Source organism: Aethalodelphis obliquidens, unplaced genomic scaffold (genome assembly GCF_003676395.1).
Source record: "Aethalodelphis obliquidens isolate GAN/ISIS:26980383/991018 unplaced genomic scaffold, ASM367639v1 scaffold4, whole genome shotgun sequence".
Taxonomy (NCBI): Eukaryota; Metazoa; Chordata; class Mammalia; order Artiodactyla; family Delphinidae; genus Aethalodelphis; species Aethalodelphis obliquidens.
This window is the reverse complement of record NW_020837948.1, coordinates 8,967,743-8,983,993: the sequence shown is the minus strand read 5'-3', so window position 1 is coordinate 8,983,993 and position 16,251 is coordinate 8,967,743. Positions and strand designations below refer to the sequence as shown.

Genomic DNA, 16,251 nt, shown 5'->3' with positions numbered 1-16,251 from the left:
GTCAGAGTTTGAACTCCAGGCTCTGACCCTATACACCATCTCCCCTATATGTGATAAGTAGCTGGTACTGAATTTTGGAAAGTAGTTAAAAAAATAATAGTATACTTTTAGGAAAAATCCATTTGCTGTAAACATTTTAAAGGAAAACTTAACTAAGTAAGAGATTGCATAATCAGGCAAGTGTGATAGCTGTGTGAGCTCGTGAGTAGTGATAGCAGTTGCTTAGACCAACACATTGTTTGCTGTTGTCCTTGATGTTGGTTAATGTTTCCATTTGTTAAGTTACAAATATGCCATGTTAGTTTTGTTGAGATCATTCTCTTGTTGGTGGGCTAGTAAGGTGCAAGACATTTTATTTTGTACTGTAACAGTTGCATTTAACTTTAGCAGTATGTGGTTGAATTATGAACGGTGACTATTTTCTACTCTGTCCTTTTGAGAGAAGTTTTTACTTGGTAACAATTTTAAGGACAGTACAGACACATCATAATATTGAGTCCAGAAAAATTATTATGTGGTATTATTACAATTATTGTAATTATTAATTACAAACCATATTTTTTAATCCTTTTTGTTGTTGTTAAATTTATTTATTTTTGGCTGTGTTGGGTCTTTGTTACTGCGCACAGGCTTTCTCTAGTTGTGGCAAGCAGGGGCTACTACTCTTTGTTGTGGTGCGCAGGCTTCTCAATGTGATGGCTCCTCTTGTTGCAGAGCACGGGCTCTAGGCGCGTGGGCTTCAGTAGTTGTGGGATACGGGCTCAGTAGTTGTGGCTCACAGGCTCTAGAGTGCAGGCTCAGTAGTTGTGGCACATGGGCTTAGTTACTCTGCGGCATGTGGGATCTTCTTGGACCAGGGTTTGAACCCATGTCCGCGGCATTGGCAGGTGGATTCTTAAACACTGTGCCACCAGGGAAATCCCCCAAACCATATTTTTACATTACTGAAATATATAGTCAATAGCTTTTAAAAATAAAAGCAGTCTATTGAATTTTATATAAAAATAATCCAGATTGTAAGGGATCATCTGTAACCTTAAATAGTTTTAAATCAGAAAGGATAAATTAAGTATGTAAAGAGACTATGCTATAAGTATTATACTGAACAAATAACTATATGCACAGACTTTCATACAAAACGTATCCTTTGATTGAATGGAATTGTCTTCTTAATTGACTTTTTTTTTCTACTGGCAAGAGGTATGTAGGAATAGCTATAGCAACTGAAATTAGATATTATTAAGGTATTCAATCATATGTGATATGTTATAAACAAAATATGAAAAATCTGGAAATAAATGTTTACGTAATGAATACTAACTTTTATGAATAAATGATAGGAAATGTTATTACTTAAGGCATTCACACAAGATGACTACATTTGTAATTCAAAGGAAGGATTACAAATATATATACCAAGTTCAGAAATTTTCTGGGTTTTTTTTGTCATAGGACTTAAAAAATATTTTTTTTTCTTTTTATTGAAGTAGAGTTGATTTACAATGCTGTGCCAGTCTTGGCTGTGCAACAAAGTGACTCAGTTATAGACATAGAGACATTCTTTTTTTTATATTCTTCCATTATGGTTTATCACAGCATACGGACATTTTTAGCATTAAAATGCCTTTGAGTTTTACACCAGAAAGTTTTCTCTAATTTATCATGTTTGTCTTCTTCAGTGAAATAGAATACCATGATAGCAATGGTTAGAAAAACTGCATTGAATGTCAAGTTATCACTGTACTCAGAGTAACCAGAAAATCAAAATGCTTATGTTATGATGTAGATAGGGATCTTATGGTTAACTGATAGAAATTGGAACCAAGAGGAAGTTTAAAATAAAAACTTGGTCATTTTTTGTTGCTTTGCACTTTTTATTACCTAGGAGACTTAAAATTGTTTTCATTTACTCTAGGCACTTGGGATACATCAGCTGAACAAAACACAAAATCCCATCTTCTACTGGGGAAGACAGACATTAAAACATAAATATACAACAGATAAATTGTAAAGATTTTTGCAAGGTTTTAAGTGTCATGGGAAGAAAAGAAGAAGCAAGTTAGGAAGGACTGAGAGTTGGGTTTGGGGTGGTTACAGTTTTAAATAGCGTGGTCAGGCTGAGTATCATTGTTAAGGTAAGATTGGATCAAGGAGTTAAAAGAGGTGAAGGTGGACACCAGGGAAGAATGTTACCAGCAGAGAAAAAACTCTCACAAAGTCCCTGTCTGGAATATACAAGCAACTGGAGTCAGGGAGTAAAGCAAAAGGCAAATCCAAGGGCTTTGTAGAAACCGTGAAGACCTTTTTTTTTTTTTTTTTTTTTTAACATCTTTACTGGAGTATAATTGCTTTACAAGGGTGTGTTAGTTGCTGCTGTACAACAAAGTGAATCAGCTATACATATACATATATCCCCATATCCCCTCCCTCTTGCGTCTCCCTATCCCACCCTTCTAGGTGGTCACAAAGCACCAAGCTGATCTCCCTGTGCTATGCGGCTGCTTCCCACTAGCTATCTATTTTACATTTGGTAGTGTATATATGTTAATGCCACTCTCTCACTTTGTCCCAGCTTACCCTTCCCCCTCCCCGTGTCCTCAAGTCCATTCTCTATGTCTGCATCTTTATTCCTGTCCTGCCCCTACGTTCCTCAGAACCATTTTTTTTTTTTTTTTTAGATTCCATATATATGTGTTAGCGTAAGGTATTTGTTTTTCTCTTTCTGACTTACTTCATTCCGTATGACAGACTCTAAGGACCTTAGCTTTTACAGTTGAGGAAATGGGGAGGCAATGGAAGATTTTGACCAGATGAGACAGGAGCTGACTTTTTTTGTAGGAGGATATTCTGATTGTTGTTTTGATAATAGACTGCGTTAATGGTGGGCAGGTAGACCATTTAGTAGGCCACCGAAGTATACTCGAGGCCAGAGCAGATGAAAAGTGATTCAGGGGGGAAGTGGTCTGATTCTGGTTTATTTTGAGGGCGCAACCAACAGACATGCTTGACAGAATGGAGGTGAAGAGGAGAGAATGAGAGGAGCCAAGGATGACTCCAAGTTTTTGACCTGAGTAACTAACTAGAAGGACTGTGGCATGGTTTTGAGTTGCTTTTTGAGCAAGGGAGACCTAACTCTAAATTTAGCGGGAAAAGAAAACTAATGTTGTACTCATATAATCAATCAAGACGGGGAAGACGTACTATATTATATTCCAAGTATGGTACGCATTTTGGTGGAGGGTCTACTGCTAGATAAGCGCACTCTTAAGTGTTTCTGATTTCTGGGATATATAAAATATACAGGTAAGGGCTCAGAGATCCAGTAGACGAGTAATTTCACACATTTCAAATGCCATGTGGGTGTTCTCGGCCTTAAGCCAGGTAATGACGGATTCAACAATTCTGACGTTTCCATTTAAAAAACGGGGGAGGGTGGTTTGGTGATTTCAGGGCATCTATCTCTCAACTACTACTGAGAGACAGCTGGTCCTAAGGCTCAGCCACGACCCTAGCCCGCCTGGGAGCGTTCCCACTTCCAGCGCAGGCGCCGTCTGGGGAGGGGGCGCGAGGTCTTGCTGCCGGCTGCCGGGCTGAGAGTGGGGAGGGGCTCCCGAACGTTCCCACCCAGCCCCGATCGCCATCTTCCGGCGCGTTCTTTCCCGCGCGGACTCCAACCCCAGCTCTCTGCCCTCTTCTCGCCGGGGAAGGGGTTTCTAGCCCGCGGAGCTCGCGGGCAGTGCGCGTCGCTGAGGTGCGGAACAGAGTCCACCCCCAAGGCAGGGTACGGGGCGGGGCCGGCGTGGCGGCAGCTGTGCGGCGGCGCGGCCCTCCCGCTGCTCCCGGAGCGCGCGCCGCCTCTTGCCCCGCCTGCGCGCGAGCCAGGGCGTGGAGGGAGGGGCCAGGAAGCGGCGAGCGCGCTGGGGAGCGCAGCTGCGGGCGTGGGGGGATAGCAGCCGCGGAGCCGGCCCTGAGAGCGGCCGCGGCAGGAGCGAGCGGCGGAGACAAAGGCTACGGTGAGTGCATCTCCCGCCGGGGTCGCGCTCTGGGCTTCCCACCTTGCTCTCGGGGCCCCTTGGGCGGGGGCCCGAAGCCCCTAACCCCCGCCACCTAGGGCTTCAGGGCGAGTGCGGCCCTGCCCTGCCCGCTGCGCGCTGCGGGCTGTGGGCTGAGCCTGCGGCTCCATTTTCAGGTCTGGGCGAGGTCCTCATGCGGACCCTGCCTTTGGTTTTCCTTCCATTCCTTCTGGGAAATGGTTACATACTCTGTTCCGGATTCAAGACAGGCGGGCGGCTGAGAGAGCCAACCGCCCCCCCGTTGTAAAATGGAAATGAAGAGCCCCCTCCCCCCCAACTTTGCAGGTCTGAAAGTCGGGAGGGTGGCGCGAGGGGCAGGCGGAGAGGGCCCGGGTCCTCCAGGTGAGTTTCGGAGGGGCGGGGACCGCCGGCTCGGGAGCCGGACTCTTGCCTGGGGCGTCCGGCGCGTTCCGCACGCGGGTCTCGCCGCGGTACTTTGGGCCCCGGAGAGAAAGCCCTGACCACCTCGGAGGAGGAACTCGTCCTACTCTTACAGGTTGTTTTACCCAGCGCTTGCTGCTTTAGTTGTGATTTTTGGTAACGGGTGTGGTAGTTAGCGGCTCGGTGATGCCGCATTAATAGGTGAAGAGGAGCCTCGATGGGCTGACTTAATGTGTACATGAAACAACACTGAGATTCCTCTTTAGCTGCTCTTGAGTGATAAGCTTTTGAAGGGGAATTTGATGCTAATGTTCAGTTTACAAAATTAACGTTTTGTTAAAGGGCCTGACGTATAGTAAGTAGATGCTCAATAAAATACTTGAATGAAAAAATGAATCTTGAAACGTCAGAGAAAGCTGATCTCATATCTAGTACAATTTAGGCACATACTCTCTTGATTCAAGTTAAAGGAAAAAATTGGCAAACACGTTATTTTGGCTTATATGCTTGTTTTTTGTTTTCACGCAACATACACATACTGTTGAAAAATCAGTTATTTTCAATATTAGGAGCATAGAAAATGCATTTGAAATTAATCATTTTGAGGAAAGTTGGTAGACATTTTGATGTTTCCTAAAAATCAACCATATTGATCTAATTTTCTTTTGAAAGAATGGAGAAGATAAAGAAGAGGTGCTTCTATTCTGTTTGGTTGAGACCCTGCTTTCCATTTCATTATGAATAAAGAAGTTTATGTGCTTTTGAGGGACTCTGGCATGGTCTTGAGTTGCTTTTTGAGCAAGGGGGAACTTTAAGGGAAAAAGGAAAGCTAATGTTGCAGTAATATAATTAAACCTCACCACTTACTCAGCAGATATTCATTAAGCACCTATTATATGCTGGCACCTGTGCTGGCTGCTGATTTCCTAGGGGCAAACAAAACCCACAATTATCTTTTTCTTAGCCTGAGCGTGAAGTTCGTTCCTCATTATGGATGTTACAAGGACAGACTGTCTTATACCCCTAGTGCCTATTTAAAATTGGGAAAGATGGCAGGTGAACAGCAGGAAGTGTAGATCCATAACAGTCTATTTAAAGGTTAATAAGTAACTTTATAGGGCTAAGATCATTGGGTTACATTTTCATATTGTCAGTTTAATAAAATCTGTTTTTTTAAATGAAGAGAGGAAGAAGTTTAACAAACTAGTATTTTTATTCTCTCTCCCGTATTAGATATTTTTGGTACAGTGTATTTATTGAAAAGTAATGTTCTGTTTTCTGTAAATAATCTTTGCTGTACAACATGTTCTGTTGTTAAAAATCTCCTAAGAGAAACAGTGGATTCCTTTTCTATAAGAAGTGTTTTTAAATAAAGCACCTTTTCAGAAATTTTATTTTGACCTTTTATTCATCATTTACAAATGGAGTATTGACTTGATAGTACTGAGAACTGAAGAACTGTTAGTAGTGATTTGTAGTTCTATATCTGAATTTTACCTCTAGTATTAAAACTGGTAAAACTGTTTTAGTAAACAGTAAAAGAGGATGATTTGTAGTATTGCACTTATTAATTCTGAACGTAAGGTTGTGTTGTCTGTTTTTATCTTATTTACATATGATAAAAAGTACTTATTTGAATTCTTCAGAAGTCCAAATTAATGCGCTCCAAAGTCAGTCTTGATCATTACAGAAAAATGTATTGATAGATTAATAATTTTTTTACAGATAACTTTTGAATATATAAATTTATTTATTTATTTTTGGCTGCGTTGGGTCTTTGTTGCTGCTCACGGGCTTTCTCTAGTTGTGGCAAGTGGGGGCTACTCTTCATTGCAGTGCACGGGCTTCTCGTTGTCATGGCTTCTCTTGTTGCGGAGCACAGGCTCTAGGCACGTGGGCTTCAGTAGTTGTGGCACGCGGCCTCAGTAGTTGTGGCGCACAGGCTTAGTTGCTCCACGGCATGTGGGATCTTCCCAGACCAGGGCTTGAACCTGTGTCCCCTGCATTGGCAGGTGGATTCCTAACCACTGCGTCACCAGGGAAGCCCCTAACTTTTGAATTTAGGTGGACACTTTTGACCTGTTAACTGCTTATGCATTGTTGAAGATGATATGTGCATTCAAATAGAACTTTAAGATTTTTAGGGCTTCCTGGGTGGTGCAGTGGTTAAGAATCTGCCTGCCGATTCAGGGCACATGGGTTTGAGCCATGGTCCGGGAAGATCCAACATGCTGCGGAGCAACTAAGCCTGTGCGCCACAACTACTGAGCCTGCACTCTAGAGCCCGGAAGCCACAACTACTGAGCCCACATACCACAGCTACTGAAGCCTGTGCCCTAGAGACCGGGCTCTGTAGCAAAAGAAGCCGCTGCAATGAGAAGCCCACACACCACAACGAAGAGTAGCCCCCCGCTCCTCGAAACTAGAGAAAGCCTGCGTGCAGCAACGAAGACCCAATACAGCCAAAGATAAATAAAATAAAAATAAACTGCAAAATGTCATTAAAAAAAAGATTTTTACACTTACTAATAGTTTTTTATGGTTCCTATGAATAAGGAAAGTAATTCCTTAAATCTTAGTGGTAGAGAGTTGTGATAGTTTTTCTTTAAATATATATTTCTTGTAGGAAGAGTGACTTGATAGCGTACACCTGTGTGTTCCTTGTAGTCTGTTGATGAGAAACCTAATAACAAATGTAATAGTGATGATTAGAACAGTGTAAGCCTTATGTTGAATAAAAAGTGCTTGGCATATTTTATTTGGGTAAGAATTTCATCAGGGTTTTTGACAGTCAGCAGCGTCAACACATGTTCAAGTAATTTTTCCAAGAAATTAGAACCTGTAATGACTTCTTTATTTATTTTTTTGACTTCTTTATTTTTTGTACTTTAAAAAAAATACCGTGTTTTCAAGGCATTATTCCTACCTTGGAGTAGTTCATAATGTTTTAAGGCTGAATAAATTCGAGGATCATTCCATTTTATAATTGTTGGAATATTCAAAGTGTGTTTATGCTTTCTTCATCAGGGTATGTGTGTTTATTGTTGGGGCTGGTTGTCTTTTTTTGTTGTAATATCCTTTAGAATAATTTAGAAAGCGTGACCTTTATCAGATGTAATTAATAAAGTGATTAAGAATGATACTGGTCTGACATATTGTAGCTGTGCCCATATTGTCTGTATAGATTGTGAAAGACTGTTAATTAACAGTTGTAAAATGCTTTAAACTGACTTCTCACATTTATTGAGTAAGATAGGTTTCTATTATGTTTTTATGTCCCAGTTATCTCTCTTTATCATGAAAGTGTTTAGATTTCTCATCTGCTTTAGGATGAGTCTGGGTTATTTTGTTAAGGCTTCCTAAGACTTTTCTCTCAGTTGCAGATGCATATTAGTTTTCATCTGTTTCAGTGTTCTTAATCTCAGTTCTCATGAAAGTAATATTTTAACATTTATTGAATGTTAAATGTTAATAAATAAAGTTTTAGATCTGTCTTAGAGGGACACATGTACTTACCCTTAATAGTTAGGTGAGGGCATTTATTCTGATTTTTTTTCATACTACCTGGAAAAACTTGGAATTTAACTTATTAATTATTAACTTTATGCATTCTGCCTCAGTTCAAAGCTTAAGTATACTTGAGCCTTTCTATAATACTAACAAATAATGAACAGAGGAAGACTTAGCTGAAACTGCTCTGGGACCCCATCCAAAGGGAGTTTTTGAACTGAAAGCCAAAAAATTTGGTAATGAGTTGTCTTTATCATGACACCATTAAATACCTGCAAACCTATTTTAGTCAAAATGGATTATAGTAAAACAAACTCCCTCTTTTTCCTAGAAAGCATTAGATAACTCCATGTTAAATTTAGGTGTGTTTGAAAATGACTGAATGATGAGCACTATTTCCATCTTGTGGCTTACTCACTTAGAAATTCATGGTAAGACTTTTTTTTAGTCTATTATAATTTATTAACAAATAAGTATTGATTTTAAATGTGTTTAAGCTTGTAATTCACAAAGTTAGAAAAATATGAAAACAATTCCAAGAAAAGGAGAAAACTAAGATTTCTTATTAAATCTTTAGGATTGAATTTTTGTAAGCATCTCGTACTAAACCAAAATCATTTTGTTTCATTCGACTTAATCTACTTTCACTTTTTTGCTCAATAAAGCAAAAATGAATTTTTTGTATATTCAGCATTGTGTATATTTAGCACCTAATAGATAGTGGGAGCCCATGGATATTTGTGGAACTGAAATGGATGGGATTTGATAAGGGTTTAAGCAGAAAACAGCTTTCTTTCTCTCAGTGTACCTTCAAAGCCTCCCTGTACATTGTCTTTCCCTGACTTTCCAGCTCTTAGGAAGACCAGATAACTTTTCTAGTTAATTTTAGGGGTAAAAAGTCTTATGCTCATTTGTCAGTAATAGGCTTATTTTAGTCATTAGAAGATGCAGTTCAGAATAATAATGTGTTCAAACTCTTACACAATATAGAACTTTTTTTTGGTAGTTCAGAACTGCTTCAGAGAAAGAAGCCTGCTTTGGAGGAAGAGTCCTGAGAGGCTTCTCTTTTTTACTTTGCCAGCTCCTCTTTAGTATGCTGTCAGATTCACCTGTCCACAGTCCAGTTCAGTGGGGAAAGAGGATTGGGGGAAAAGGTATGGTTTTAATGTGGCTCCTCCTATTGTGATCTGGCAGCTGTGCCTTCTGAGTTGAACAGGTTGTTTAAAGCTGACTCTGGAGGAGTGCTGGAAATGGTTTTCTTGGGGATTCCATGTCTGGGAACCTCCAGCTATAATTCCTGTGATATAATTCTTCTTCTCCAGTCCTTTAGGCTTCTAGTTGCACTCATTTGCAGGCTCACTGTGCCTGGGAGAGGTTTTGCTTTACTCTTTAAGGTAGTTCTGTTACATTTAAACCAGACCTGCCTGTACTTTATTAAGATTATTTCACAGAACACAGTTTCAAGCGTTCCATCGGGGTTTCAGTTTCCTATCTTTCCAGTTCCTAATGTCAAGCACCCCCACTTGAACTCTACTTCTGTGTCTGGGACCTGTTGTACAGTCCGTTGCTGCTACTCCCTTTTTTAGCATCCCAACCCCTCCTTCCTCCATTTCCTCACTTAATTATTTATCCTGCTTTGAATCCATAGTCCACTGTTAAAATTTCTTCCTTTTATAAAGCCTCAGTTCTCTTTTAGCACCTCTCCCTTCATGTACTTACTTGGTAACCACCAGCCCCCCGAATCCAGTTCTCCATCTAGTCCAGCCGATACCTGGCAGTTGAGCGTGAATTGAGGAAGACATACCTGTGCTGACCTGTTCTCCTTTCGTGTTGGCCAAGGAGTGTCCTTCGTGCTGTCCACAGTCCTTTAATCATAGTATCAATCAGTCCCTGGTTGAATCACTCTGCCAGTCCCCTGACAATTTTACACCTCTCCTCAAACCTCTAGTGCCTCTTTTCTTCATTTTCTGCTGATGACCTTGTTTCCTGTATATTAAAAATGAAAGCAATCAGGAGAAAACTTTTGTATGTCTCCTCGCATCTGTACGCAGACTCTATGCATTTCCTACTGTGCTGTGACCATCACCTCTCTCACCCCTGGTTCTGTCCCCCTCCTGTCAGGGACTTTGCTTTGCCTCAGGATTTATCCCATTCTCCTGCCTGCCAATGAGCTGTCTCATCAGTGTTTCCCATTTGTATTGGATTATTCCTATCAGCATATAGATATGCTGAAATATCTCCCATCTTTATTTTTTAAAATATTTATTTATTTATTGGCTGCATCAGGTCTTAGTTGTGGCATGCGGGATCTTTTGTTGTGGCGCATGGGCTCATCGTGACATGTGGGCTTCTCTCTAGTTGTGGCGTGCGGGTTTTCTCTTCTTTAGTCGTGATGTGCAGGTTCCAGGGTGTGGGCTCTAGTGGGTGTAGTTTGTGGCAAGAGGGCTCTAGTTGAGGCGCATGAGCTCAGTAGTTGTGGTGCATGGGCTTAGTTGCCCCCTGGCAGGTGGGATCTTAGTTCCCTGACCAGGGGTTGAACCTGCATCCCCTGCATTGGAAGGTGGGTTCTTTACCATTGCACCATCAGGGAAGTCCCTCCCATCTTTCAAAACAAGCAAACCTATCCCAATAGCACATCTTTCTTCAGCTACTGTTCTTCAAGAGTTGTTATTTGTGGTCACCAGTACTCCCTCTCTGTCTTGGATCCACTGCAGTTGTTTTTTTTTTCTCCTCCATGCTACATTAACAGCTCTTGTGAGATTGCTTACTAGTGACCTCCTTGGTGACAAATTCCCCAGCCAGTTCTCAATCCTAATCTCACTGGATGTAGCAGCAGAAGCATTTGAAGTGGTTGGTAATTTTCTTTTCTTTGAAACCTTTCTTTCCTTTGTTTCTGGGGCACTTCTGCTTATTTTCAGTTTCTTTTGCTGGTTCCTTTTTGTTGTCCCAACTTCTGAAAAATAAGACAGTGTCCTGAGCTCTATGTTTAGACCTCTTCTGTATTTATACATAGTCTCCTGTGAGCTCATCCTATCCTCTAGCTAGAATTATCATATATTTCAAACTAAAAATGTTATCTCTCTCCTGGATCTCTTTCCTAACCTTCAGACTTATATACCCAGCTGCCTAGTCAACATTTTCAATTAGACATCCCAAATTTAACCTGTCAGCACTGAACTCCTCATCCTCCTTCCTCCTTCCCCCACCCCAGGGATTGTTCCTATTCCAGTTTGCCTCATTTTATTAAATGTCAACTCCATCTTTATTTCTCTGACTGTAACCTTATAGACACTCTTGATTCCTGTTTCTCACACATTCACATGTAATTCAAAAAAATGTATCATGAAAGTATGTCTTTTATTTACCTTAAAATCTACTTTAAGAATAAATATGACCACAGCCTGCTGTCTTCAACGGCCCACCCCCCCCACCCCGCTGTGCAGCCATCCTCTCTTGCCTGTTGTTATTTTAGTCATCTCCTTTCTGGTCTCCGTCTTGCTTCTGCTCTTCTCTGTTCTCAACACAGCAACCAGGACAGTCGTTTTGAAATGAAAGTCTGATTATTTTACTCCTATGTTCAAAACTCTTTGGTGGTTTTTCGTATCATTTCGAGTAAATGCCAGAATATAACAGTGCCTACCAGGAGGCCCTCCATCATCTGTGTGGCTGGCCTCTCTGATTACATGTCCTACTCGTTTCTCCTTGGCTTATCCCATACCAGGCATGTACCTTGGACCTGCTGGGTGCAGTCTTGCTTTAATGTCCTTAGGGAAAGAGCTTTGTTGTTTTCACTTCAAAATCCCCAGTATTCTGCACGTGGTGGTTGCTCACATTTGCCAAATGAATGTCTGCTTGTTATTCATGTCTTTGATAACAGCTTATGTGTATGTTTTTCTAACTAAAAGTATTTCAGTTAAAAGTATTTCACCTAAAACCATATAGTCCCATAAGAAGTAAAAACAAATTTAGATACAAGAGAAAATGGTAAGTTTGAGATCAATTTTTGTGTATAGAAAGTGAGAATACACAGAAAAATGGTAAAGGACAGCGGAGGTGAGAAAGGAATGAAGAGAGGTAAGGTAAATGGAATAAAGAAAAGGAAAGCCTGATTTGGAAGTAGGGTGCCACTTAAAAAAAATTTTTTTTTTGGCTTGCCCCACATTTCTCTTTAGGCTTTGTTTCTTGAATTCTAAGTCTTGTTGATTTACATGGGTGTAGACACTACAAGTTGGACTGCACTTACATTTTTTTTTATCAGGGGTATGGGTTCAAATGAGATTCAAAACCAAAACTTAATTGCTTTTCAATTGCCAAACTCCTTTCATTAAAGAAAAGCAGTTGGGCTTCCCTGGTGGCGCAGTGGTTGAGAGTCCGCCTGCCGATGCAGGGGACACGGGTTCGTGCCCCGGTCCGGGAAGATCCCGCATGCCGTGGAGCGGCTGGGCCTGTGAGCCATGGCCGCTGAGCCTGTGCGTCCAGAGCCTGTGCTCCGCAACGGGAGAGGCTACAACAGTGAGAGGCCTGCGTACTGCAAAAAAAAAAAAAAAAAGAAAAGCAGTTGCCATTACCAAGAAAGTAGTTTACCTGGTGATATTCTTAGCATTTCTTGTTTTTTTGTAGAACGCTCAAACAGAAATCTCATAGTTTGAGGGAGGGATGTTCGGGGTACAAAAATTTGTTACTGTACCTTGTCCTTTCAGTACTGCACTGCCTGTTTATTCCCCCCTCAAAAGAGAGGGGGGCCTATATCAGCACAATTATTGTAGTTCTGTGGTAAAGTAGCAGCTAGCTACATTAATGTATACAAGTCTATTGAGTAATATTTATTGTATGCATATTTGTGCTCTTAAATGAAAAAAATGGAATATATTTAAACTTAAGCTTAACTGGTATTTAGGTAGGAAATGCAAGTGCAAGAGAAATTAATAATATGTAGACTTTAAGTATTTCATTCTGCTGAGACAAGATTTTTTAATTCTTTTTTTTTCTGAGTTATAGGTCTCATTTCGTGTTGGTTGAAAGATATCCTTTAAATAAATTATTGAAATAGGTGGCTTAGAAGTTCCTGAATGAATAATTTTTTATGTGCAAGCATAAATTATTCTCCATAAACCAGTCTAAACATTTCCCTGTTTTTTTTAAATGACATTTAAAATTTTTTTTCTTCTTTTTTTTTTTTGGGCTGCATCATGTCTTAGTTGCAGCATGCAGGATCTTTCATTGTGGCTTGGGATCGTCATTGTGGCAAGCAGGCTTCTCTCTAGTTGTGGCGTGTCGATTTTTCTCTCTGTAGCTGTGGCGCAGGCTCCAGAGTGTGTGTGCTCGTGTAGGCACGCTGGCTCTCCCGTTGAGGTGTGCAAGCTCAGTAGTTGTGGCACGTGGGCTTAGTTGTGCCATGGCGTGTGGGATCTTAGTTCCCCAACCAGGGATCGAACCCGCATCCCCTGCGTTGGAAGGCGGATTCTTCACCACTGGACCACCAGGGAAGTCCCTTCCCTGTTTTTGTATAATATGTAGTAATTTATATCTTGATCGTCTTGTCTGATGGACTTTTTTTTTTTTTTTTTTTTTTTTTTTTTTGATGGACTTTTATGTGGCCATAATGTGGACTTAATTTTCACAATCACAGAGGTGTGGACATGTGTGTATTTGTTTGTATCTTCACAGTTTTTATAATATGCAAATATAAGTTAATGTATATGCTTGTTACTATAACTCCTAAACAATAACATCTATAAATCAGACTTGATATTTTATTTTTCTTTCATGTTAAAATATGAAATTAAAATATAGTTTTTAATATGAAAACTTACGGCTATTATATATATATATATTTTTTTTTTTGCGGTACGCGGGCCTCTCACTGTTGTGGCCTCTCCCGTTGTGGAGCACAGGCTCCAGACGTGCAGGCTCAGGGGCCATGGCTCACGGGCCCAGCCGCTCCACGGCATGCGGGATCCTCCTGGACCAGGGCATTAACCCGTGTCCCCTGCATCGGCAGGCGGACTCTCAACCACTGCGCCACCAGGGAAGCCCCTATTATAGCTTTTTAAAAGTTTACTTGCATACTGTGTAGTGTCGTTTCAGATGACATGCAAGCAAATGCTTTCCTACAGTATTGAATTTATCGTTCTACACTTTGTAGACTAATTAGGTCATCTTCATTAGAATTTGATATTGACCTACCTGAATTCATATGTTAGCATTTCACGTATGAAATAACCATCTTGGATTAATAAGATAATATTTCTGAACTGATGTGTGGTCCTGCCACTACACTTATTTCAGCTATATTCATAGTTTGAGGCCTATCATACTTACACTTCCTTAATTTCATAATGTTCTACATAGATTGTGAAGTAACCAGAGTGATTATATTGAGAAAAGTTAATAAAATTAATAGGCTTTGACTTAAGTCTCATAAAGGGTCATTAAAATAATGCTTTAACATTCATTTAACATTTATCAGACTACTATATGAAATTGTTTCCAATCCACTCAGGGTAAAATACAAACTAAATCCACTCAGTAAAATACAAACTATACTCATCCAGAAAATACAGTCTCACACTCTGTGTATACGATATGGCCCTGACAGCCTCTCAGGAGTATTTCATCTTTGCTCACTAAGTTCTAGCCACATTATCATTCATTTTCTCAAACATGCCATGCTTGTTCTTGCCCTATTAAGGCTTTTACACTCCTCGTTTCCTCTGTCTGAAAGAGTCTTCCCCAGATCTTAGGAAGGTTGGCCCCTTATCTTTCAGATCTCAGCTTAAATATCGACTCATTTCTTTACCACTCAGTTTAAAATAGCCCCCGCCCCCCACTGCTGTTTTGCTTTCTTAACAGCGTAAGTAGGAAACTGGATAATTCGGGCGAAAGCTTGTTATAGAAAGGATGAGATCAGACTGTTAGGTGGAACCAGTGGTGTGTTGGAGCTGGTGAATTGATTGTGTGCATCTCTCCAGCTCCACATTCAGTTGATGGCATGTTGACAGCTTGAAACTGGCTACAATGGGACTGTTTACAACATGGGAATTGGCAAAAGCTACAAACCAGGGCCTTTTTCCCAGAGAGGTGGTGGTTAAATATTGATCACCAGACCACAGAGTGGGACCATATAAAATTGCTGCTTTTACAGATTAAAAAATGCTTGAATATTGGCAATTTCTTATGGTTTAACTTAGTGGAGTTACTTATTTCGGTTTAAAGATAATTTCTTCGTAGGAGTCAATAAAATTACCTCAGTGCTTTACCTAATTTTTCTAGATTGATTTAATATGTAAAGATTGTCTGTTTATATGTTTGTATATTAATTGCTTAGCGATATATCGAATTTTTAACTAGTTCATTTCAAAGCAGACACATCTGCTTGAGACATCTTTAGGGGTGTTCTTGGCTCTGCAATTAAGTGCTAAGCCCATTGACAGATGTTCTTTTTCTGGTGAAGAAACCAGAGCTGATTCAATTTGAGTTATAAATTGTTAGATAATTTTTTAAAATATGCCTTTCAGAATGATTTACCTAGATACATGTGTGTTCAGTTTTTTCTTGGCTTTTTCTTTTTTTCCTTTGGCCATTATCATTCTTTAAGTGTTTACTTATTATCTGATTATTTACTGGCTGCTCAGTGATTTCTTCTGTGAATCAGTATCTCCAAATCAATGAAATGATTTGTCTTATTTCTCAAGTGTTAGTATCATTAGTTTTTCCCTATGGGCTTCCCTATCTATGGTCACCTGGGCATTCCAAGCCATTTTCCACCCTTACAACTCAGTTTTAAAAACAGACATGAAGTTACTTCTTTCTTAGAAGCACTATTTTCCTGTCTGAGGGAATTTATTGTTTAAAAACTGAACCTTGTTGGCTGAGGAGATTTCACTAACATTTCTTGAGCAACATTTGCATCATGTTAACTCTGAGTATGTGAATTTGAATTGGTAATATTGAATAAAATATGGCACACAGGTTTCTTTAACTCAGATTGTCCTGTGTCTTATGCACAAGCACTAAAAAATAAGTTGTGTTTAATGCAGAACATCAGAATACACATATAAACTAAAGAAGAAAAGCACTTCCATAATCCTAAGATAACCACTAGTAATTTTTGATGTGCCCTTCCAGATAAATCAGTGAATATTTTTTCCACAAAAGCAAGATCTTAGTACACATACTATTCTACAACATCTCACTTTACCAAATACTGTGATCATAAAAGCATTACTTTTTTTTATTTCAGTTTGAAAGGATCTTACAAAGTGGAAATTTTGTTGATAACACGGTA

The 16,251-nt window shown here is 40.0% G+C and overlaps 1 protein-coding gene across 3 annotated transcripts in view; it reads left to right on the top strand.

Moving 5' to 3' along the window:
* The first annotated feature begins 3,898 nt into the window (after positions 1–3,898).
* CDC42SE2 (CDC42 small effector 2) overlaps positions 3,899–16,251 on the top strand; it is a 112,533-nt gene continuing 100,180 nt past the window's right edge. For 2 of the 3 annotated variants that reach the window (XM_027098446.1, XM_027098426.1), the window contains exon 1: positions 3,899–4,013. The gene's annotated coding sequence lies outside the window, so the exon portion shown is untranslated. The remainder of the gene's footprint in view (positions 4,014–16,251) is intronic. The other variant, XM_027098462.1, reaches the window with a different exon arrangement.